This window comes from Callithrix jacchus, chromosome 3 (assembly GCF_049354715.1).
Source record: "Callithrix jacchus isolate 240 chromosome 3, calJac240_pri, whole genome shotgun sequence".
Classification (NCBI taxonomy): Eukaryota; Metazoa; Chordata; class Mammalia; order Primates; family Cebidae; genus Callithrix; species Callithrix jacchus.
This window is the reverse complement of record NC_133504.1, coordinates 186,469,860-186,492,353: the sequence shown is the minus strand read 5'-3', so window position 1 is coordinate 186,492,353 and position 22,494 is coordinate 186,469,860. Positions and strand designations below refer to the sequence as shown.

The following is a 22,494-nucleotide window of genomic DNA, read 5'->3' as shown; positions in this document are numbered from 1 at the left end:
CTGGAGAGGAGAGGGCGGCAGGGACCATGTGTCCACTCAGACCCGCAGCAGAATCACCACACGTGGCCTTCTGCCCTAAGTGCTCTGGCCCTCGTCCAGGCCACCCCCATTCTGTGCTCTCAGGGAGCAACCCCACCTCCTAAGCCAGCGCCTCAGAAACAGACCCCATGTGAAGCCGAGATGATGTTCTCACTCTGATCGGTGCCTCCACCTCCAGGATGCCAGCCGAGGGGAGTCACTGGACATGCCCTCGGAGCTCACACACAATGTCCATCACATGGCACTTTCAGTACCATCCAGAAAGGAGCTGGCTATAAAATCTACATTCCTCCATACGGTGTGACGCTGTGCAGCTATGAAACGTGACCTCATACACAAAAGTTGAGAGACAAGGAAAGCGTCGGCAGAACACGGTTAAGGAAGGATTGAAAGCAGCATAAGATATTATCCTGAGTCAGTTTAGGATGAAAACAAAATTTATCTGCAGGAAAAAAATGGAAGAAAATGCCCTCTAAAAAGGATACTTGCTATCTCTGGGTAAAGATTATGCGTGGTTTCATTTCATTCTTCTTTTAAATATATTTCCCTAGTTTTCTATAATGAGTTTGTAATGTTTTTGAAATTAAAGCAAATGTTACTTTAAAACCCATGTGTGACCAAGCCCTAAGGGAACAGGCCCAAGTAGGTCCCCGTCCTGGGATATCTGCTCTGGCCTGGCCTGACCCAGCCCCCTGGCACAGGGCTGCTCCTCAAGACAAGGGCACAAAGCCCTTGGTGGATCCCAGGTACCTATTTTTGCTCAGAGTATTAAGGGCCAAACCAAGGAACATTTCAGCTCTATCCAATGTGGCACATTCACAGGAACATAGAGGGAGAATGAACTGGGGCTGCCCCCAGCAGCAATCACGACAGCCACAGTGGCCAAGCCCCCACCACACACCGGGCACCTGCTCCAGGCCTGGCCTGGATGGTCAGCAGGTGCGGACTGAGGGTAGGTTCATCTTGTGCCAGGCACTGTGCTGGGCTCCCCTGCCTAGAGAAGTCTCCAGGGCCGGCTTTGGAGCAGCTTCGTCTTGATGGGAAGGGTAACACCTAAACAGACACCCACAAAGATGGCACAGAAGGGGCCCTCACTCAACTGTGGGAAGAGGCAGGCCAGCAATCCTGCAGGCCTTGACAAACTTCCGAACAAGCAGGCAGGAGCCAGCCAAGGAGAGACACCTGGGCATTCCAGCAAGGGGTGTGCCCAGGAGAAGAGACAGCAGAGGGACAGTGAGCCAGCCTTGTGGCCGGGAACATGCAGGTGGCTGGGAGGTGACTGCTGGGGAGAGGACACAGGAAGGATGAGTGAGCAGCAAAGGGGGTCCCTGAGGGCCCAAAGGAATGCTGGCTCAAGAGGCGGACTTGACCTGATAGGCCAGAGGGAAGTAGCAGCTGAAGAACCAGCAGGGCTGTGCGGAGCCAGGCCTGGATTGGGACCAGGGAGGAGGCTGGGGGCCGACCAGGAAGAGGTGAGGGTCCTGAACCAGGGCAGGCATCCGAGGCAGGAGAGACAGGAGAGAACCAACTGGGAGTGAGGAATGAGGGGCACGAGGGTGGCCTGGTTTGTGGCTGAGGCTGGCTGCAGTGGTGCCACTTCCTGAGGTAGGGTCGTGGGAGGGGAGGGGAGCCACGTAGGCATGAAGCTCCTGACCTATTATGGTTCTTATCGCCAGCATCATGGATAGGTATTCAGGGTCTGTCCGGTAGTGCAGGCACCTCTGAGGGTTGCGACTGAGCTAGGGCCCCCTCTGTGCCCAGCCCTGATCTGGGATGGGCAGGGGAGGCCTTAGTCAGAGACCCTCTCCATGCTCTTCCATCCTGGGAAAGAAGGCGAGATGGGGTCTCCCAGCCAACTTTGCTTGGGTCTGCAAAGGGTGGAGGACAAAGAAGCAGGCAGGGAAAAGAGGCTGGAATGTGGAGGAACCTCTGTCTAACTCCCTGGTTGGATACAAAGGAGCCCCCATGGAAATCACAGACCCTTGGAGACAGAAGTAAACAGGTGGGCACAGTGGCAAAGGTGGCCTCTGGGCTTCCCGTGGGCTCCCTCCCCTGCTGCAGAGAACAGGCAGCCAGCACATGGGATACCCAGGACACAGCTCCCTGAGTGATGGATGCTGGCAGAAGAGGAAGCCCTTTACCAACTGCAAAGCCCTGGGCCAAATGCCAGGGGTCATTGTCCAAGGTGAGGAAAGGTGGGGCTGCTTCTGGAGAGATGGGGCAGAGGCCTCACATCAGGCTCTGCCTGATCAGCTCCGTGGTCCTGGGCTGGCACCAAACCCTGCTGAGCCTCAGCTTCCTGGGGTGCAAATGGGGATGATAACTTCCCCACCTAAGGCTACCGAGGGTTAAATCTGGGTGCTGGGGGTTGCGTAAATGCTACTTTCTTGAAGTGTAACATCAACTACCAAGTGGGTGAGAGACCAGGGCTCCATCACATCCAGAAGGGCTGGGCAGGATTCTCCAGAAAGTTTTCGTTGATCAAATAAGAAACTAATGATCCAGAGGGCGGAGTTCATACCAGGCAGGGTCCAGGGGCTGCCACTGAGCCCCCGAACCCTCTGAGGAAGAGCCCCGAGAGGGAGAGGAATGGCCACAGCACTCCTAAGTGGGCTGTGGAGATTCAGAGTGACCCCGAAGCTGCCCCTCGGGCGGGCCGGGTCCCCCGGGGAACTGAGCCTCCTTCCCCCCACCCCCCGCAACACCTCCTGGGGGCCCAGGCGCCTTCCAGCTGCAGGGCGGGCACAGAGGATGGCTGTAGGTCCCCGGCCCGCGGGGGAGGGGCATGACGGGGCAACTCGGGCTGGGCGCGGGGCGCGGAGAGGGGACCTGCCCGCCCGGCCGCTCTAATTCTCCGGCCTGCTGTCCTGGCCGCGGCGGGGCTCGGGGCGAGAGCGCGCGGGGTTCAGGGGCGCGCCCCCCGGGTCACCTGTCCGGGCCTGGGACAGGGGTAGCCTTGCGCGTCGCGGAGCGGGCGGGACCCCCAATCCTCCAACTTCGGGGACCTTGCCGGGACTTTGGGACCAGTCATCCATCAGCTCGGAAGGGGAAACTGAGGCCCGAGGCGTGCAGTGCCTCAGGGCTCTTGCCCGCCTCCTGCGCGCTGCCCACAGCCACCGCGCCAAGGCCCCGGCTCCGAAGTACTCACCCGCCGGTGAGTGGGCCGCACGCGGCGCCGCGACGCCCTCGGGCCTCCGGTCCGGCAGTAAAGTTGTTCGCGGAGAGGCGGGGAGAGCTGCGACCGCGGGGAGCAGGCAGCACTGGCGGCTGAAGCGCCTGCTAGCTCGGCCCTCGGCACTAGGGGGCGGGGAAGGGGCGGGGCCTCCGGCCGCCCTCCACTCCAGACGCGGCCCCCCGGATGCGGCGCCAGCGCGGGCCGTTGAGTGGCCAGTGCACCCACCAATCACTCCACACCTCCGCCAATCATGGTGCGCCTCGCCTCGCTGCAGCCCGGCCCTCCCCCTGCACGGTTGGGTCCGAGGGGCCAGAGGGCGGGTCTGGCTCGCCCACAGCGAAAGTTTCCGAGTGGACTCGGGCCCAGTCCCGCCCCGCCCACAGGACGTCCCGTTGCTTAGCGAGGCCGCTTGCCTTCTCCTATAACAGGTGGTTTGGCCCGGTGGAGACGACTCTAGACACCTTGCATCCACCACTCCGGCGCCAGCGGCCCCAAATGCAGATTCATATTTGCTGTTGCAATATTAACACACATTTTCAGCGCCTATTCCGGAGCTGCAAGAGAGTCCGAGGGCTCCCCTAATACAGAAGCAGAAATGGAAAAATGGGACCTGTTTGAAACGTGTGTGAAGCCAAGTGCTGCTTTCAATGCACAGAATCGAATGCAATGTAGCAAGCTTTCGCTCGGTGGCTGTGAGATTCCTTTCAAGTGTGTGTTAGCCCAGGGAGTGAGCAAGGCTCAGGCAGTTTGCAGACCCTCTCCTTTGGGTCCTGTCTGGAAGGTGTGATTTGAAGATGAGGGCGAGGGTCTGTCTATCCTTGAAAGGCCCTCGGGAATGTGAGACTCTGCCTGCTCTGTCCCTGGTCTCCACAGCCAACCTGAGATACCATACCTGTCCTAATTATCACGGCAGAAACTGCGGCTTGGACTGCCAGAGACAGCACCGACATGTTGGAGGCAAATATTCCAGATGACTTTGGAGATGAGTTCTTTCCACTGAACACACTATTTCAAAAGACTTTTGCTAAAGCGGCATAGTTCACGTCATTCACCTCCATTGATTCTCCAGCTGCCCCCTACTGCCCACCTCGGATCCCCAGTCTTCACCTGTGACCCAGTGAGGCTCACAGAGGAAGGAAGGAAACCAGCCGGGAGCCTCACCTGCTCTGTCTAGGTTGGCTTGGGGGCTTTCACAGCGTTCACGGGCCCCACTAGTGACCCAAGGAGGCAGGTAGCATTGAGCTCATTTTTTTATTGATGAAATATTTAGTAGGTGAAAATTGAGGCTCAGACATAGTTATTTGCCCAAAGTCTTGAAGATGTCTTTCCACCTTGAAGGGGCGGAAGGCAGCAAATCACGCTGCCATGTGTGTACCTATGCAACAATCTTGCATGTCCTTCGCAGGTACCCCAAAACCTAAAATGCAATTAAAAAAAAAAAGAAAAAGAAAATTTGGAGACTTAGAAAAAGGAGAAAAAAAATCACTCAAAGATGGTCACTGTTCACATTTTGAGGTTTATGCACATTTACAAAAATAATAAATATTAAAGTGAACACACAATCACAGAGAGACTGAGGCACTTCACAACCTCTTTGCAGGGACTCAGTAAGCAGAGAAAAGAGGACAGATTGAAGAATTCCTCCTGTGGAGGCCTAAGAGAAGAGAGAAATGCCACAAATATGCACAAGAAGGCTTGTGCATAAGGAGCCTCCATCAGAACACAGCCACACTGAACATACTCCATGCAGCTACAAAACTGAAAAATAACGGGCAATTCAGAAAGAGAAAAGTGAAGGTGAGGACAGATGGGCAAACCGGAAGGTAATGTGGAGTAAATGCTGTATGAGATAGAAGAAAACACATGAAAATCATCAGGAAAAAAAGCAGAGACCAGAAAGACAGTTCCAGGAGGTGTCTTGCTCAAAGGACAGGTACTCCAGGAAGAGCTGGAGGAGAGACAGAGGTTAGCAACGTGCTGGGAGAAAGCGTCCCTCGGTATCCCAGGAGTCAGGGATAAAAGGAGCGTCTTGCAGAGTTCCAGGTCTTGCAAAGAACAGGTCACATCTAAAGGAAGGAAAATTGAAGTGGTTCCTAGGGCACTTGGAAGCAATGTCCAGGGGCTCTGATGATAGGATCGAGGATCCTTTCCATGGCTGCTATGCAATTCATCAGTCTGGACAAAAGAAAGAAAATATCCAACATGGCAAGACAGAGAGGACCCCAGCTATGTCCCCTTTCCGAGGAAGATATTCAGAGCTCTCCTGTCACCGAGACATTTCAATCACAGTGAGATGTCAAGATAGAGCAAATGCCCAGAACAGAAAGTGCTGTTGAGCAATGGCCCTTGCAAAATACACAGTATGGTTAATCCACGTGTGCCTGTGATTTTGTACTAGCAATGTCACATCAGGATTCTTAAAACATAAGCTACATGCTGCAAGAGAAATTTGTATTAGCCTGGAACTAAAAAAGAAAATAGAATCTCTCTTACCATGGAGAAGTCAGAACATTCTAAGGTCACATTTGGTTGAGGGGAGAAGGAGGAAGTAAAAAATCTGATTTTGTGAGTGGGGAAAGAGTAGGAAAGGAAAGCCTTATTGCTGGGGGGAGGGGCTTCATTATCATTTACTTTTAATACGTCAGCAGGGAAAGATTGGTTTAATTATGACTCTCAGGAATTGGAAAGTAGCAACTCACCGGAAAGAAGCAGAGTAGAACTCCTGATGACTGGGTAGGAGTTGGGGGAGGGATGGAGGGAAAGTAAGGAAGCAAAGTTAAGTGGGGAGGGGGAGTAAATAATAACGAGCTTAATAACAGTGAACATAAGATGAGATAAAATAAAAAAGTCATGGCCACCAGCTTTCATAACACAGGTGACTGGGATGAACTTCCCATCCAAAGTCGGTAAGATTGGGGTAAAAAACTAAAGTCCAGTTAAGTGGTATTTACAAGAAACACACCAAAAATGTTGGCGTGTTTCTTGCAGTTCACAGCGCACGTTTGAAAAATGGCAAATGACTATTGATAAGGAAGAATGCGTGGTGGAAAGCATTCATGGGAACAGAGGGGTACTATGTAAGGGTGCTAGGCACAGTCCACAAAGATTTAATTGTCATGAATCTGAATGAGCCAGAAAATATTGTAGCCACACACGTACAGCAATAACTGCTAGAAATACTAGGAGAACTTATTAAAACACAGCTCTGGTGGGAGAAAGAAGCAGTTGTTCAATGCTATCTCTTCTAGGACACCTGTCCTCATTCCCCCAAGAGCTGAGCTCTGCATGCTGCTGTTGAGTATTGAATGAATGAATGAATGAATGGATGGACAGATGGATGGATGGATCAATGAGTCACCTATGCAGGGATTTCATACAGGCTCTTTCTTGCCCACAGAACAGTGTCCAAACTCTTTAACCTGACATCCAGATATGCTCCCACGATTCAGTCCTCTGATATCTGCCCACCATTTTCAGATTGTACACTCAGGTTCTTGCCCCGCTTCCTTCCCTACCCCTATGTAAAACCTCCTTTCACTTACTCAACAAGCATTTAGTGACTTTTGGCCCAGCGTGGTGGCTCACGCCTGTAATCCTAGCACTTTGGGAGGCTGAGGCAGGTGGATCGCTTGAGGTCAGCAGTTCGAGAGCGGCCCGGCCAACAGAGTGAAACCCCATCTCTACTAAAAATACCAAAAAAAAAAAAAAAATCCAGGCGTCATGGTGCATGCCCGTAATCCCAGCTCCATGGGAGGCTGAGGCTGGAGAATCGCTTGAACCCAGGAAGCAGAGGTTGCAGTGAGCTGAGATCATGCCACTGCACTCCAGGCTGGGTGACAGAGTGAGACTCTGTCTCAAAAATAAATAAATAAATAATAAAATGAAAAAGAATAAATAAATATGTAAACATTTAGTGGCTCCCTACCTGTTCCAGGCATTGGGCTATCTGCCAAGTATAGACAGGAAATGAAGACAGAGGCTTGGTGAGTTGTCATCTGAAAGAGAGCAGAGTTGGGGGTTTACAGACCATTGGTGTCCCAGGCCCCCAAAGAGATCACTTCCTGGAGCCTGTGAACAGTACCTTATCTAGAAAAGGGTTTTTGCAGATGTGATTAAATAAGTATTTTGAGAAGGGGCCATTAGCCTGACTTGTCTCCTTGTAGGAGAGAGGTAGAAAGAGATTTGACTACATACAGAGAAGTCGACGTGAGCATGGAGGAGAGGGAGATTCCAAGACTCTGGCATTGAAGATAGGAATTATGTGGCCAGAGGTCAAGGAATGCAGGCTGTCCCTGGAATCTGGAAGAGCAGGGAACAGATTCCCCTTGATTTTTGCCCAGTGATACTGATTTAAGGCTTCCGCCCTCGAGAACTGTGACAGAATCCATTTCCGTGGTTTAAGCCACAGAGTTGGGGAATGAGTTTTTAGTCCACTGAGTTAATGAGATAAGAACAACCTGTGGGGTTGGCTGGGCATGGTGGCTCACACCTGTGATCCCAGTACTTTAGCGGGCCAAGCCAGGAGGATTGCTTGAGCCCAGAAGTTCAAGACCAGCCTGGGCAACATGGCAAAACCCCCTCTCCACAAAAAAAAATTTAAAAATCAGCCAGACGTGGTGGCACGTGCCTGTAATCCCAGCTACTCAGGAGGCTGAAGTGGGAGGATTGCTTGCACTGGGGAGGTTGAGGCTGCAGTGGGGCAAGATTGCACCACCGCACTCCAACCTGGGCATCAAAGTGAGACCCTGTCTTAAAAGAAAAGGAAAGAGGAGGGGAAGGGAGGGAAACGGAGGGCAGGGGAGGAAAGGGGAGGGGAGGGGCATGTCAGGGCCTGTCCGCCACAGATTGGCCTCTTAGCACAGCGAAACCCTAGGACCACCCATGTCAGCATCCCTGGGAGCCAGGCTCAGGAATCTGCATTTTAACAGGTTCCTGGGGGACTGTGAGACATAGGAACATTTGAGATCCATGACTATAAAATATGTGGGTCCACCGGACCAATAATACCAGCATCCAGCATCACTCGGTCACCTGGACGCCTGTTAGAAATGCAGAATCCCACACCAACCACAGACCTCAGTCAGAATTTGCATTTTAATAAGATGCCCTTGGGATTTGCATGCATGTTAAAATCGGAGCCAGCAGTGGCAAGTGCCTGTAGTCCCAGCAACTCAGGAGGCTTGGGTAGGAGGATTGCTTGAGCCCAGGATTTAAAAACCACCCTGGATGACATACTGAGACCCTGTTTCCAAGTAAATAAGTAAAGCAAGCTAGAGAAGCCATGCTCTAACCCGGAGGTGCTCAGCTCAGGCCGTGCACATAAAGCCACCTGGAGAGCTTGTCCTGCCCAGCCCAGCTGGACCAGAAGTCTGCATTCTATGGGGAGTCCTGGATAGGGATGCAGCAGAGGAGCCACATGTGTGCCTTTGCAATTTCGCAATGTCTGGAGCTCACTGAGGCCATGTGTTCCCTCCGCTGCCTCTTTCCTGAGGCCATCCCACTGGGCCTTGACCACTCCTAAGGTAGGAAGCTCTCTTTGCTGCTGTGTCCCACCAGATGTTCCTAACACAATGTGACACACAGGGTGGCCTCCCTCACTGTTCGAGGGTCTGAGGATATGGAAGACTCCCAGGAGCACACACCCTGCAGCTGCTGGACCATAGAGCCTCTGGGCTACCATCCCGCCCCTTCCTCCTTCCGCACTTCCCTGCTCATCTCCCACCCTGGACTCGCCGCTCCTTCTCCCTCCTTCCCAATGCTCCCTTTATAAACCCGAGCTCCCTGCCCACTCTGCAGTCTCCTTGGAATTGCAGCACAAGTGGCTGGAATTGTGGCTGGTGGGGGTGTCGTGGAGGGCTTGGTGCTGGTCACACGGCTCTGTGTCACCAGGGCTGGTGCCGCATCAGAGGCCCACGCCTGCCAGCACCTCCACACACACCCACGTGCACACGCCCACCTGCACACACATGTACTGCATTGTCGCCGGGTAGCTCCACGCCCTCCCATGGGTCTGAGTCGTGATGTACTCATCTCTGAAGGCAGAGTGAATGCCACTTAGCAGCCTGCAGATGAATCACCAAGTGCATTAGGAAGTTTCATTTGGGGAAATAAAAAGAAAAAAGCCAGGATGCAAAAGCAACTTTGAGGCAGAAGAAGGAAAGTGCCCCCTGTGGGGAGAGGCACTGTGCCCAGACCTGCTGGTGTCCCAGTCATGCCCCTTCGTCACTGGGCAGTGCCAGGGAGGCCCCCACCTCCCCCAGCATTCACCTGGGAAATGAGCCCAGCCCTGCCTGGATGCAGGGAGGAGTGACCATGACAGCAGTCAGCATGGGGCCTGGCCACAGGTCTCAGGTCCCAGGGCTGTGTCACCAGGACTAGACACAGGACATGGAAGAAGCAGGGGCATCACTTGCTGAGCACGTCAATGCGCCCACACCGTGCAGCTGTCATTTCACACTGAGTCTCTCTTACAAGTGTCAGTCATTGGCCGGGGGCAGGAAGGGGCATTCTTTAACACTTGCTCCCTCACAAGTCTGGCTGGGTGCCATGGTGTGGGTGGAAGGGTCTAAGGCACACAGCCCCATACCCGCCCTGGAGGGGCTTGCTAGGTCCGAAAACTGGAATCCCCAGCCATCTGTTAGCCTGAGGAGGGGCTAACCAGAGAAGCGATGCCAGCCTACAGATTCCCGGCAGCGGGAGAAATTGGGGCAGGTGACAGTGGTCAGGGAAGACTCCCTGGAGGAGATGCTGGCTTTATTCTACCCCCTACTCCCCCCAGTATTTTTTTGAGATAGGGTCTTACTCCTTCACCTGGGTTGGAGTGTAATGGTGCAATCTTGGGTCACTGCAGCCACGGCTTCCCAGGCTCAGGTGATCCTCCTACCTCAGCCTCCAGAGTAACTGGGACTATGGGCACACACCAGCACATCTGGCTAATTTTTGTATTTTTTGTAGAGAAGGGATTTTGCCATATTGCCCAGGCTAGTCTTGAACCCCTGAGCTCAGGTGATCCTCCTGTCTCAGCCTCCCAAAGTGCCAGGAGTACAAGTGTGAGCCCCCACACCCGGCCACCCCTTACCCCTTTTTAGTAGACCTTATTTCTTAGAGCCGTTTGGGGTTTACAGCAAAGTTGAATGGAAAGTATGGAGAGTCCCCATAGGCCCCACGCCTCCCCATGCAAAGCCTCCGCTGCACCTGTCCCAGTGCAGGACCTGCACTGACACACTGCTCTCTCCCAGAGCAGAGTGTTCACACTGGGGTCCACCCCGGGCGTTGTGCACTCGGTGGGTTTGGAAAAATGTGGAATGACATGGGCCACCACGGTAGCAGCGTCACTGTCCCTAGGCTCTTAGACGCTCCACGGATTCATCCCTCCCTCCCGCTGCCTCCTGGCAACCACTGATCTTTTTCCAATTTCCATGGTTGTGTCTGTCCGGAATGTCGTAGAGTTGGAATGGTGCAGCGTGTAGACTTTTCAGCCTGGCTCCCTTCACTCCGTGATGTGCAGCTCAGCTTCCTCCCCGGCTTCCCACGGCTTGAGAGTCATTTCTCTTTATTGCTGAGTGACAATCCATTGTCTGGATGGACCACAGCTTATGTATCCACTCACCTCCTGACGGACACCGTGATTGCTTCCGAAAGGTTCTGACTTTAAATCAGGGAACTACGCATGGTCTGTGGCATGCTTAGGCAATGTCATTAGACCTGGGGCAACTCAGTGAGCATCGACTCAGTATATCCTTTGCCTCAAACGGTTATTGGGAAGACTTGGGAGCTAGCCCATGTGGAAGTGGAGCTGGTGGACACCGGTTTCCTCCATAACCACACCAGAGACCATTGCCACCCTTTCCTGAATACCAATCACACCCGGTGGCTCATTAAATCCACACAACAACCTGGGAGGTGGGGATCATCCCCAGGCTATAGACCAGGAACCAGAGGCTCTGAGAGGTTGAGTGCTGTACCTGAGGCCACTCTGGGGCATCTCTTTGATCTGACAGCCTCCAATCCGTGCTGCCATGCCACCCCACATTGACCTTTGTCTGAAACCCAGCGAGCTCCCCTTCTGTGTTTCAGGTGGCTGTAACGAAGAGAACACACAAGTCACAAAAGATGGGTTTTTACACAAACACCTCCAGGGTGTGGTTTGGGGGCGTGGGCATTTGCAGCATCTCCTCACTTCTTTTTTTGTTTTTGAGACAGAGTCTTGCTCTGTCACCCAGGCTGGAGTGCAGTGGCACGATCTCGGTTCACCACAACCTCAGCCTCCTGGGCTCAAGGGATCTTCCCACTTTAGCACGCAAGTAGCTGGGACTACAGGCACACTCCAACATTCCCAGCTAATTTTTTTTTGTGTGTATTTTTTGTAGAGATGAGGTCTTACATGTTGCCCAGGCTGGTCTTGAACTCCTGGGCTCAAGCAATCCACCTGCCTCAGCCTCCCAAAGTTCGGGGATTACAGGCAAGAGCCACCATGCACAGCCCCCTCCCTCATTTCTTTCAGCCCTAAGTCCCTCCTGTGATCTTTTAAAAACCCAGAGCTAGGTCGGGTGCAGTGGCTCACGCCTGTAATCCCAACACTTTGGGAGGCCGAGGTGGGTGGATCACAAGGTCAAGAGATCAAAACCATCCTGGACAACATGGTGAAACCCTGTATCTACTAAAAATAGAAAAATTTGCTGGGTGTGGTGGTGCACACCTGTAGTCCCAGCTACTCGGGAGGCTGAGGCAGGAGAACCGCTTGAACCCAGGATGTGGAGGTTGCAGTGAGCAGAGATCACGCCACTGCAGCCTGGCGACAGAGCGAGACTGGTTAAAAAAACCAAAAACCCAGAGCTGGTGGGAGAGGGAACTTCTTGTTCACTTTAGCAGGAAACAATTGAACACAATTTTAGGCATCACAGCACTTAGGAAATGTCAAGAAGAGCCTAAAATTACCCAATTCGAAATCCTCCCCAAAACTTTCTGGACACCTGCTTGGCTTGGTAGCAGTGATCAGAATAGCACACAGCTCCATGTTTCCATAGAGACGGGCAGAGAAGTGGGGAGCGGGGTGGGGAGCACTTTTGATGTTTGTGGGAGCAATTTGGACAGTTTTAGCAAAGGAGATATTGTTTTTGACAATCTTTAGAAATATAAATTACCCAGAAGCTTGCTGTGATCACAGATCATTATTTTCATAATTTGTTCAATACAATGGAAGCTGCCAGGCTCTGGCTGCACCTTGATTTGTGAAATGCCAAAGAGCTTCTGGTAAGAGAAAGAGAAGAAACTTGGGTGTAGGAATTATCTTGGCATTCACTGCAGGGCTGCTGTTCTCGTGGGACCCAGAATACGATATGATCTCGTTTAAAGTTTTTCCTGGGGAAAATATAGTCCCGGTGGCGATTCTCAATTCAAGCTGGCACCTTGAGAGCTCATCCTGTTTGTCCCTGAGCAAAGGGGACAGTCTGGCCTGACATCTGTGCAGAGACCCTGCCTGTAGAGACGCTGGGGGCCCAAGACATGCTGAGCTTAGAGGGCAGTATTGGCAGGTATTTTCAGAATGAGGCTCAGGGTGGCAAGTGCGGAGCATGGAGATTGGGGTCCAGAGATGGACTGCTGGGGGCTGGGGAAAGGGTGACATCGGAGCTCAGACTTCACTCTCTCTGTTTTACAGTTGGGAAACAGCTTTTATTGCCTTGTCCAGGGTCACACAGGTGGTAGTTGGTAGAGGCAGAATTCATGCCCAACCTGTCCCCACTCTTTTTTTTTTTTTTTGAGACAGAGTCTCATTCTATTGTCCAGTGGTGCCATCTTGGCTCACTGCAACCTCCACCTCCCGAGTTCAAGCAGTTCTCCTGCCTCAGCCTTCCGAGTAGTTGGTGCCTGCCACCATGCTTGGCTAATTCTCTATTTTTAGTAAAGACGGGGTCTCACCATGTTGGCCAGGCTATAAACTCCTGACCTCAAGTGGTCTGCCTGCCTCGGCCTCCCAAAGCGCTAGGATTACGGGTGTGAACTACTGTGCCTGGCCCAGCCTGACCCACTCTTGATGGCTCAGAACCTCCTGTGAGAATCAAATGGGATCGATATTTTGCAGCTGAGGCTCAGAAAGGTTAAGATGGTTGTTCAAGGCCACAAAGCTAAGGACCAAATCGTGTCTTCTCCCTCCTGGCAGGGGCTCTGTGCCTGCAGACACACCCACCAGCTCTTTATCAGTCTGCCACACTTTAGACTGCTGCCTCCGAGGTCCGTCTGGGAGTTGAATGATGAGTGAAAGTTTCACGTCTGTGCACCTGGGCATGTGTCTCCATTTTGGCCTGGCTTTGGAACTTGCATAGCTGTTTATCTTGCACACCCAGATGGGGTCAGACCTTCCTGAAGGTGAGATAAGATCTGTGTGCATATTTGCCTTCTCCCCACACCTCTGGGCCAAGGGAAGGGCCATCAAACTGAATTGCAGAAGGGCGTCGCAAGTTATAAAGTGCTTATAAGGCCAGCCTTGGTGGCTCACACCTGTAATCCCAGCACTTTGGGAGGCCAAGGAGGGTGGATCACTTGCGGTCAGGAGTTCGAGACCAGTCTGGCCAACATGGTGAAACCCGTCTCTACTAAAAGTATGAAAATCAGCCAGGTATAGTGGTGCACACCTATGGTCCTGGCTACTTGGGAGGCTGAGGCATGAGAATTGCTTGAATCTGGAAGGCAGAGATTGCAGTGAGCTGAGATTTTACCACTGTACTCCAGACTAGGTAACAGAGTGAGACTCTGTCTCAAAAATTAAAAAAATTTTAAAAGTCAAAAGTGCTTATAAAACATCTTGACTGTAACGTTGAGATCGGTACCACCTGAGGAACAGTTGAGCTCTTTGATAGAAAGCTGAGAGCATTATGATCAGGAATTTCTCACAAAATGAAAAAGTCATGAGAAGTAATTGTGGGAAGCACCGCCTCCAGCCTGGAGGAGAGATGAGTTGCAGACTGTGAGCTGCCAGCCGGCCTCAGCAGGTGTTTGCGCTTGCTGCCTACCATGGAGCACCCTTCCCTGCCCCCCACACCCCTGCCCTTCCATGGCTGTTCCAGGCCCCTGCTCCAAGGCCATCTTCGAGGGAAATCCTCTGACATCTCTGACTACCCAAGGCTGTGATCTCTCCACCATGTGTTTAATCCACAGGCCTGGTCATGGTCCTGGGGCTGTTTGTACTATTACTTGTTGAAATTATGAATAACTGAATGAATGAATAGATGGATGCTTTCAAATCCTCCACACAGCAGCCCAAATGACATCAATCCCATCATGTCACTCTCTTGCTTAAAACCCTCCAAAATTCCTGATGCACTTAGAAGAAAACACCCACTTGGGCCTCCTCAAGTGACCCTCCCCACGTGATCCTTCCGGCTGAGCTCAGGACCCTCTCTGCTTCCTCCCACCCACACCGTTCAGCCACACCTGCTGGCCTCCTTCTTGTCCCCTAAAGACGCCCAGCTCTCTCCCCGCTCAGGGCCTTCACCCATCCCATTCTCTCTGCCCAGAGTCCCTGCTTCATGCAGGCGCTCACTCTCAGGCCCCCCATGCAGTGTCCCCTCCCACTTCTCCCTTCCTGGCCTGCAGGTGGCTCGCAGGATCCCAGCTGGTTTCCGCCTCTCACTGGTGGTGACCTGGCTGCCATAACAAAGCACCACAATGAGTGGCTTCAAACAACAGAAATACAGTCTCTCCAACAGTCCTGGGGCCAAGAGTCTGCCCCCAAGCTGTGGGCAGGGCTGGGTCCTTCCTGGGTCCCTGCCTCTCTCCCAGCTTCGCTGGTCGTTGGCAGTCTCTGCGGTGCCATCGCTCCCATCTCATCCCCGTTGTTCCATGGAGTCTTCCCTGCCTCTGTTCACATGGCATTAGCTTCTCTGTGTCTGTATCCAGTTTCCTCTTCTTTCTTTCTTCTTTTTTTTTTTGAGGCGGTGTCTTGCTCTGTTGCCGAGGCTGGAGTGCAGTGGTGCGATCTCAGCTCAGTGGAACCTCTGCTTTCTGAGTTCAAGTGATTCTCCTACCTCAGCCTCTGTAGTAGCTGGGATTACAGGCACGTGTGCCACCAAGCCTGGCTAATTTTTGTATTTTTAATAGAGACGGGTTTTCACCATGTTGGCCAGGCTGATCTTGAACTCCTAACCTCAGCCTGCCTTGGCTTCCCAAAGTGCTGGGATTACAGGTGTGAGCTACCGCACCCGGCTTCCTCTTCTTCAAAGGACACCAGTCCTCAGAGTAGGGCCCACCCTAGCTGTTACAGGTAGTGAGACAGGCAAGAGCAGGGCAGGAGAAGGCTTCCCCAACCCACTAGAAATGTTGGGGCATTTGCCACTGGTCACAATGGCCTCATCCCTTGTTTACCTCTCTCAAGACTCTGTTTCCAAATGAGGTCATATTCTGAGGTTCTAAGTGGGCATGGATTTAGGGGCCATTCAACCAGTACACCCACTGTCCCTGGCAACCAGTCTGCAGTATTCATTGACTGATCAATGAATGAATCAGATAATCACTGTGTCCTGAGGAGGGTGAGAGGTGACTGGGAGGGCCAGCGCTCCCACCATGCCTTGTTTCTCAAAGACTGGGTCTCCCGGTTAGCTTCAGGTCAGCCTGGAGGGCAGAGGTCAGCAGCATCCCAGAAACACAGGTCCCAGAGCAGGAGCCTTACCAAAGGGCGACTCCAGGTCACTGGGCCCGCTGTGGTCTCATGCCTGGCAGAGGCTGGCAGATCATCTTGCCAGCTTTATAGAGAAGCTTTGGGTGCCCGACAGATGAACGGAACCTCAGAGCTTTTCTCACTCCAAGGCTGTGTGATTTTTCAACATCACAACCCCAGCCAGGTAGCGTGGCTCATGCCTATAATCCCAGTGCTTTGGGAGGCAAGGTGGGAGGGTCGCTTGAGTCCAAGAGTTTCAGACTAGCCTGGGCAACACAGTGAGACCCCATCTGTATTAGTCCATTTCACACTGCTATAAAGAACTGCCGAAGAATGAGTAATTTATAAAGGAAAGAGATTTAATTGACTCACAGTTCAGCGTGGCTGGAAAGGCCTATGATCATGGTGGAAGGCAAAGGGGAAGAAAGGCACCTTCTTCACAAGGCAGCAGGAAGGAGGAGTGCCAAGCGCAGGGAGAAGGGCTGAGCGAAGGGAGAAGAGCCCCTCATGGAACCATCAGATTTCACGGAGCTCACTCACTGTCATGAGAACTGCATGGGGGAAATGGACCCCATGATTCAATTACCTCCCCTGGTCTCTCCCTTGACATGTGAGGATTATGAAGATGACAATTTGACAATTCAAGATGAGATTTAGGTGGGGACACAAAGCCTAAGCCTATCACCATCGCTACAAAAAATACAGATGCATAAATAATTAATTAGCTGGCATGGTGGCCCACACCTGTAGTCCCAGCTACTCTGGAGGCTGAGGCTGGAGGATCACTGGAGCCCAGGAATTCAAGGCTATGGTGAGCTATGATTGTGCCACTGCATTCCAGCCTGGGTGACAGCTCCCAGTGCCTTCACGCTGCATGTGGCCATGTGACTGCTTCTTACCAATGGGAAGCCTGGGAAATGATGAGTCCCACTTCTGCGCTGTGGGTTTAAATAAGCCTCTACCATCTCTACACAGTCATCTACCAACTGCCAGCCAGGAGGGGGCTCTCTGAGGCCCTGGGGAGAGTGAAGCCACAGGTTAGATGCAGGTTGAGTCCCCGAGTCACCATATGGAGGAAGGTGGCCCACCAACCAGGAGCATCAGCCTGCACTGTTAGACAACAAAAGCCAACTTCTCTTGGCCAAGCTCCTGCAGTCTGGGGTTGATTTGTCACCGCAGCTAGCCTTGTCCCAGCAAACACACAGACAACCCTGCCTCCAATTCTGGTCTCGCCCTCTGCCAGTGAGCTTGGCTTGGGCAAGTGCCTTTGCTTCTCCCAGCCTTGGTTTCCGTATCTGTAATACAGGAGTAATATCTGCCTCCAAAGGCTGCTGTGAGGAGTATATATGGTAATATACGGTAACTAACCCAGGCGCAGGGATCTGCATAAAATCTGGCACCCAGTAGGCAGCCTTAGCCAAAGTTAACTTCCCTCTCTGTAGAACCCAGTGAGAATGGGAATTTTAACCCAACCCCCATCTGATTCCTGAGCACAGTCACTGTCACATTTGTGTCCTGTGCTCCGAAGTGACATAGTTCAGACTTTCCCAGGCCATCACACAACCTCTGTCACTTTCTGACTGGGGGCCAGACATGACTGCATACACTCACACGGGGCTTTTGTGGAGCAGACTAGAAATTACCTGAATAACTCAGTACCTAACGGTAAACCAAAAGAGGCACTCACAGTTGTTGAAAGGAGATCAGAATGACAGACGGATTTCCTGGCCTCTCTCTAGGGCGTGCTGAACCCCCAAATAAGCATTCTTCCAAGTCTCTGCCCTGGTAATTCTCAAACATTGACATGCAAACGCATCTCCTGGAGATACTGTTACATTGCACATTCTACATCAGTAGGGCTTAGGGGCTGCAATGTTGCTACTCAAAGTGCCATCTGTGGACCAGCGGCGCCAGCATCACCAAGGATGAGCTAGAAATGCAGTCTTGGGCCCTGCCCTGGATACACCCATGGGAATCTGCATTTTAACTCAACCCCCATCTGATTCCTGAGCACAGTCACATTTGAGTCCTGTGCTCTGAAGTGATAGAATTCAGACTTTGAGAGTCTGAATGAGACAAGGTAAGGATTTTCATAGCTCCAAGAGAGGGCTCTCCTGAGAGGGGACAGATACAGCATTTGCACGGGCTCACAGGCTGTGGTCTGAGACACACATGATCACACTCATTCATTTCTGTCATTATAAATCTTTGCTTCCCCAGAACCCACCCTCCTGTTAGACTGTGCCTCCTTCAGCCTGATGGTCCTCTCTGGGAGGTGTGCGTCTATCTCTCAGCCTGATTCAAAGAGGTGGGAGAGGCGACCACAGCCCATTGGCCTGCTGGGCGTTCTGGACCTATAGAAGAGGAACTGAGCCTCAGAAAGATTGAGTGACCACATCCCACAGCTACGATGGCTGCTGCGGGATTTGAATTTAGGACGTTCTTGTTGGGCCCGACTCCCAGAGAGGCAAATTAACCAAAAGTCTCAGGGACTTCCTAACAGAGAGTGAAGTGTCTCTGACCTTTAGACACACGTTCAAACCTGGAAGAACTTTAAAGGCAGATGCTCAACGCCCCCCACCCCCCAACACGGATTTTGATGACGTTGGTCTGGGTAAGTCTGCCCAGGAGGTCCTGCTGGGTGCCTTGGGGGCCTGTGCAGAAGGCCACATGCACGACCATGGTGGCAAAACCAGCTCAGCCCCCTGCTCTTTTGCAAGGGCTCAGCATCGGTACCAGTGCAGGAGACACTTGCAAGTGAGAATTTCTGTAGGAGTCTACAAAGCAGGTGCTCAGAGAAAGTGGGAATTGAGAGGCAAGTCAGGGTGTTTCTACCTGGGGTGCAGGAAGGAGCAGGCACATGGCATTCCAGCTTAGCTTTCATGAACATACAGGTGTCCTCTGAGCACAGCTTGCAGGGAGGGGCTCAGGTAGATGGAATGGCATCTGCAGGGGTCTGGGCTTGTGGAAACGGGGTGCTTCTCATGATCTCCCCACTTCCTCCCTTATTGACCCTCCAGGCTCATCACGGCAGCTGGTGATGTCCGGGTTCTTCAGTCCTCGGGGAAAACCCTCCAGGAGTGTCTGTCTTCTCAGTGTAAAAGCCAAAGTCCCTCCCATGCCCCCAAGGCCCTGAGTGGCCTGACCATGTCACCTGTGGGACCCCTGCGTGGCCTGGCCGTGTCACCCGTGGGCCCCATCTCCCATTCCCACCTTTTCTTTGCTCACTGGCCTCAAGCTGGCCTCGGAGAACATGCTGGAACACGCAGAGCTCACACCGGCTTCAGGTCCTCATACTTGCTATTCCCTCTACCTGGATGCTGTTCCCAACACCTGCACAGCCACGCCCAGAGTTCATGATCCCAACACATTTGTCCCCTTCTCAGAAACCTCCTCCGGCCACCCTAGGGAACACTGCAACCCTCCCATCCGTCCCCCTTCCTTTCTCCCTGCTGATGCCATAAGCTTAGCTGTTGACTTCTTCACCTGCCTCCTATTAGAACATGAGTCCAAAGAGGGCGGGTTCCGTGTGCTCACTGCTGCCTCCCAAGTGCCTAGAGCACTGCCCAGTGCCAGCAGGGACTCCATACATAGAGATGGGAAAAGGGAAGTGGGCAGGCAGGCTTGGGCTTAGGTGGGCCCAGCAAGAGAGTCCCTTGGGCAGGACAGCTGGGGGTGCATGTTCAAGGAGGTGGGGTCCCAAGTCTGAAGAACATTGAACACCAGCCTGAGGAGTGTGGATATCACTTGCTGTATCACCCAGGCAACTGGAAGCCCCTAGAGGCTTTTTTCCCCCTCAAGACAAAATCTTGCTCTGTCACCCAGGCTGGAGTGCAGTGGTGTGATCTCAGCTCACTGCAACCTCTGCCTCCCAGGTTGAAGCAATTCTCCTGCCTCAGCCTCTCGAGTATCTGGGACTACAGCTGGCCACAATGACCAGCTAATTTGTGTATTTTTAGTAGAGATGGGGCTTCACCATATTGGCCAGGCTGGTGATCTGCCCATGGCCTCCCAAAGTGCTGGGCTTATAGGCATGAACCACCACACCGGCCCCTAGAGGCTTTTAAGCAGGGGAATGGCCTGGTCAGAGCCATGCTGTGGGATGATGTGGCCCACCACTGTGGCCCAGGAGGCTTGAGGGTCTCAGTTAGTGTCCTTGGAGCCAAGCAGAGGACTGGATAGACCCAGCATGGGGAGAGAGCCCCCCGCTCTTGTTACCTGGACAGAAACCTCAGGAACACCAGGACCATGGGCAGCCCCTGCGGGCCTGTCTTGCTCTGCTGACCAAGGCTTGGAGCCTTGCTTAGGGCAGGAGGTGCCCATGAGAATGCCAGGGAGTGTGACCTCCCCCAGAGACCCAGGCAATGAGCACTCGCTTGACTCCAGGGTCCAGAGCCCTTGGGAGGAGGCCTTCAGCATTTGGGCTGCTGCCCTTTGCTTTCCAAGGCTTGAGTTCGAGTCCCGGCTCCACCACTAACTCTGGGATGCAGGGACCCAGGCTACAGCCAGGTCCTCCCCTGAACCTTGGCTTTCCCATCTGTGAATGGGTGGGTTTGTGCCCTCAGCTCTGGCCTCTCTTACCTCACACCTCCCTACCCATGCCCAGAGCCCCCTTGACACAGAGACAAATGTGCCTCACCTCTGGGATGCTGGGCGGCTTGACAGTCCAGGCCTGCCAGACACCAAATTCTAGGGCCCCCCAGGGCCTTGAATGACAGGAAGAGAAGGCCATCTTATCTGTGGGAACAGGAGGTTGGGGCTTGGTTCTATTTCGCTGGCAAATTCTGGGTGGATTCAGCACTTAGAGTCACCTACATTCCTCTCTCCACAGGTACCCACATTCCTCTCTCCACAGGTGCCCACAGGAGGCGCTTCTCTGTACCATCTCACTACCGGACGTCAATACAAACGCGCAGAGGTGACTTCCTCAAGGACACAGTGGTGCAGCAGGGATTTCACCAAGGATCTTTTGCCAAAGCCGGTACTCCCCACATCCACAGTAATATATTGATAGATTCTTAAAGGAAGACATTCTCTGTTAGCAGATGAGACAGACAACATGGCACAGTTCACTCAGAGCTCAGAGCTGTCTACCCGCGGGGTCATCTCTTGCTGCATCCAGAAAGCTGCAACAGAAAGAGACCCTTCTAAGCCTAGGCTTTAAAACTGAGAGGGACCCTGGGAATCTCATCCTCCAGCTGCCTGCACTGTAAGGATAGAGACACCCAGATCAGGAGAGAAGTGACTTGCCCAAGGTCACCTGTTGGCAGTGGGCACAGCGTAAGCATCTGGTCTCCAAGTCCTGGGCTCCCACAGCCCTGAAGGCTGGCTCGACTGGAGGGAATCAGTCCTCTGACCTCAGATGTGCAGGCTCTTTTCCAATGCACATTTCTAACTAACCATGCCTTTAGGGCCGGACACAGAGGCTCGCACCTGTAATCCCAGCACTTTGGGAGGCTGACCTGGAAGGGTCGCTTGAGCCCAGGAGTTCAAGACCAGCCTGGGCAATGTAGTGAGAACCTGTCTCTACAAAAATAAAAATAAAAAAAATTAGCTGGGCATTGTGGTGCACACCTGCGGTTCTAGTTACTCAGGAGGCTGAGGTGGGAGGATTGCTTAAGCCCAGGAGGCTGAGGCTCCAGTGAGCTCTGATCACAACACTGTGTGATATAGCTGGCCTACAGTTAGAACCTGTACAATGCCATTTTATAAAGAGACACAAAACTGTTTCCATTCTCCTCACAGAAAACTCGGTTTCTGTAAAACTGCTAAAATGCCAAAAGGTAAAGCTGCATACTTACTCTTATCTGTAACTGCCAGAATTGCTGGCCTTTGATCACCGGTAATGGCCAGATTGAGCACCCCTGGATAATTCCATTCTGGCGCCAAGTAACCCCTACCCAGACGAGTGAGAGCAAATGGTTATCTTAACTTCTGTAAATCTCTCCCCTAGCCCTCAGAATGTCCGGAGCCCATCACCCTCCTCTCTGCCCAGGAGGTGATTTACAGCCCCCCGAAATGCCTGAAGACTTTCATCCCATCTCCGCTCCTCACCCCCACTCCCAAAGTGGTTTTGTGGGTATAAAAGGGTCTTGTCACTCTTCTTTCGGGGCCACGGGTTGGAGAGGCGTGAGTCCTCCGTGGTCGCCGGCAATAAACCCTGCAATTTGGCATACTTTTGTCTTGGTGTTGACTTTCTGTGCTCAGTTTGATACAACAACTGCATCCCAGCCTGGGTGACAGAGCAAGACTCTGTCTCGAAAAAAGCAAAAAGCCTCTCAAACAAACAAAAGCCAACCCTCACCGTGGCCCTCCCCAAACAACCATACTTTTGAGGAGATAGCAGAAAGCTCTTGTCTTTGGGGTGCAGAGGAGGATTTGACTCTTGGAGGTAACTCCCAGCCCCGTTCGTGACATTGTTTTCTTTTTCCAAGTTCCTGGCTGGCAAATCCAACTAATCACTTGACTCTTGTGCCTTCTAGTGGTCATACTTTGAATAGCAACAGTTAGGACTAAATTTAAAGGGCAAAGCACTCAGGTAATATTGCCCCAAGCAGTTTGTCTAGCGCCATGCTTCTTAGACTCTCCCAGGCCTACAAATCATCTTGGAATATCACTAAAATGCAGA

At 52.6% G+C, this 22,494-nt stretch overlaps 1 protein-coding gene and 1 long non-coding RNA gene across 2 annotated transcripts in view; both read right to left on the bottom strand.

The window, feature by feature from the left end:
• The window catches only part of WFS1 (wolframin ER transmembrane glycoprotein), a 35,866-nt gene extending 32,565 nt beyond the window's left edge, over positions 1-3,301 (bottom strand). Inside the window, exon 1 of the mRNA XM_002746008.6 lies at positions 3,188-3,301. The gene's annotated coding sequence lies outside the window, so the exon portion shown is untranslated. The remainder of the gene's footprint in view (positions 1-3,187) is intronic.
• A 1,150-nt stretch (positions 3,302-4,451) lies between these two features.
• Positions 4,452-11,290, bottom strand: LOC118152362 (uncharacterized). The gene is made up of 3 exons (XR_013533209.1): positions 11,179-11,290; positions 7,140-7,209; positions 4,452-4,631 (listed from the first exon to the last, which is right to left on the bottom strand). It is a non-coding gene; the product is annotated as an uncharacterized LOC118152362 (long non-coding RNA).
• Between the last annotated feature and the right edge of the window lie 11,204 nt (positions 11,291-22,494).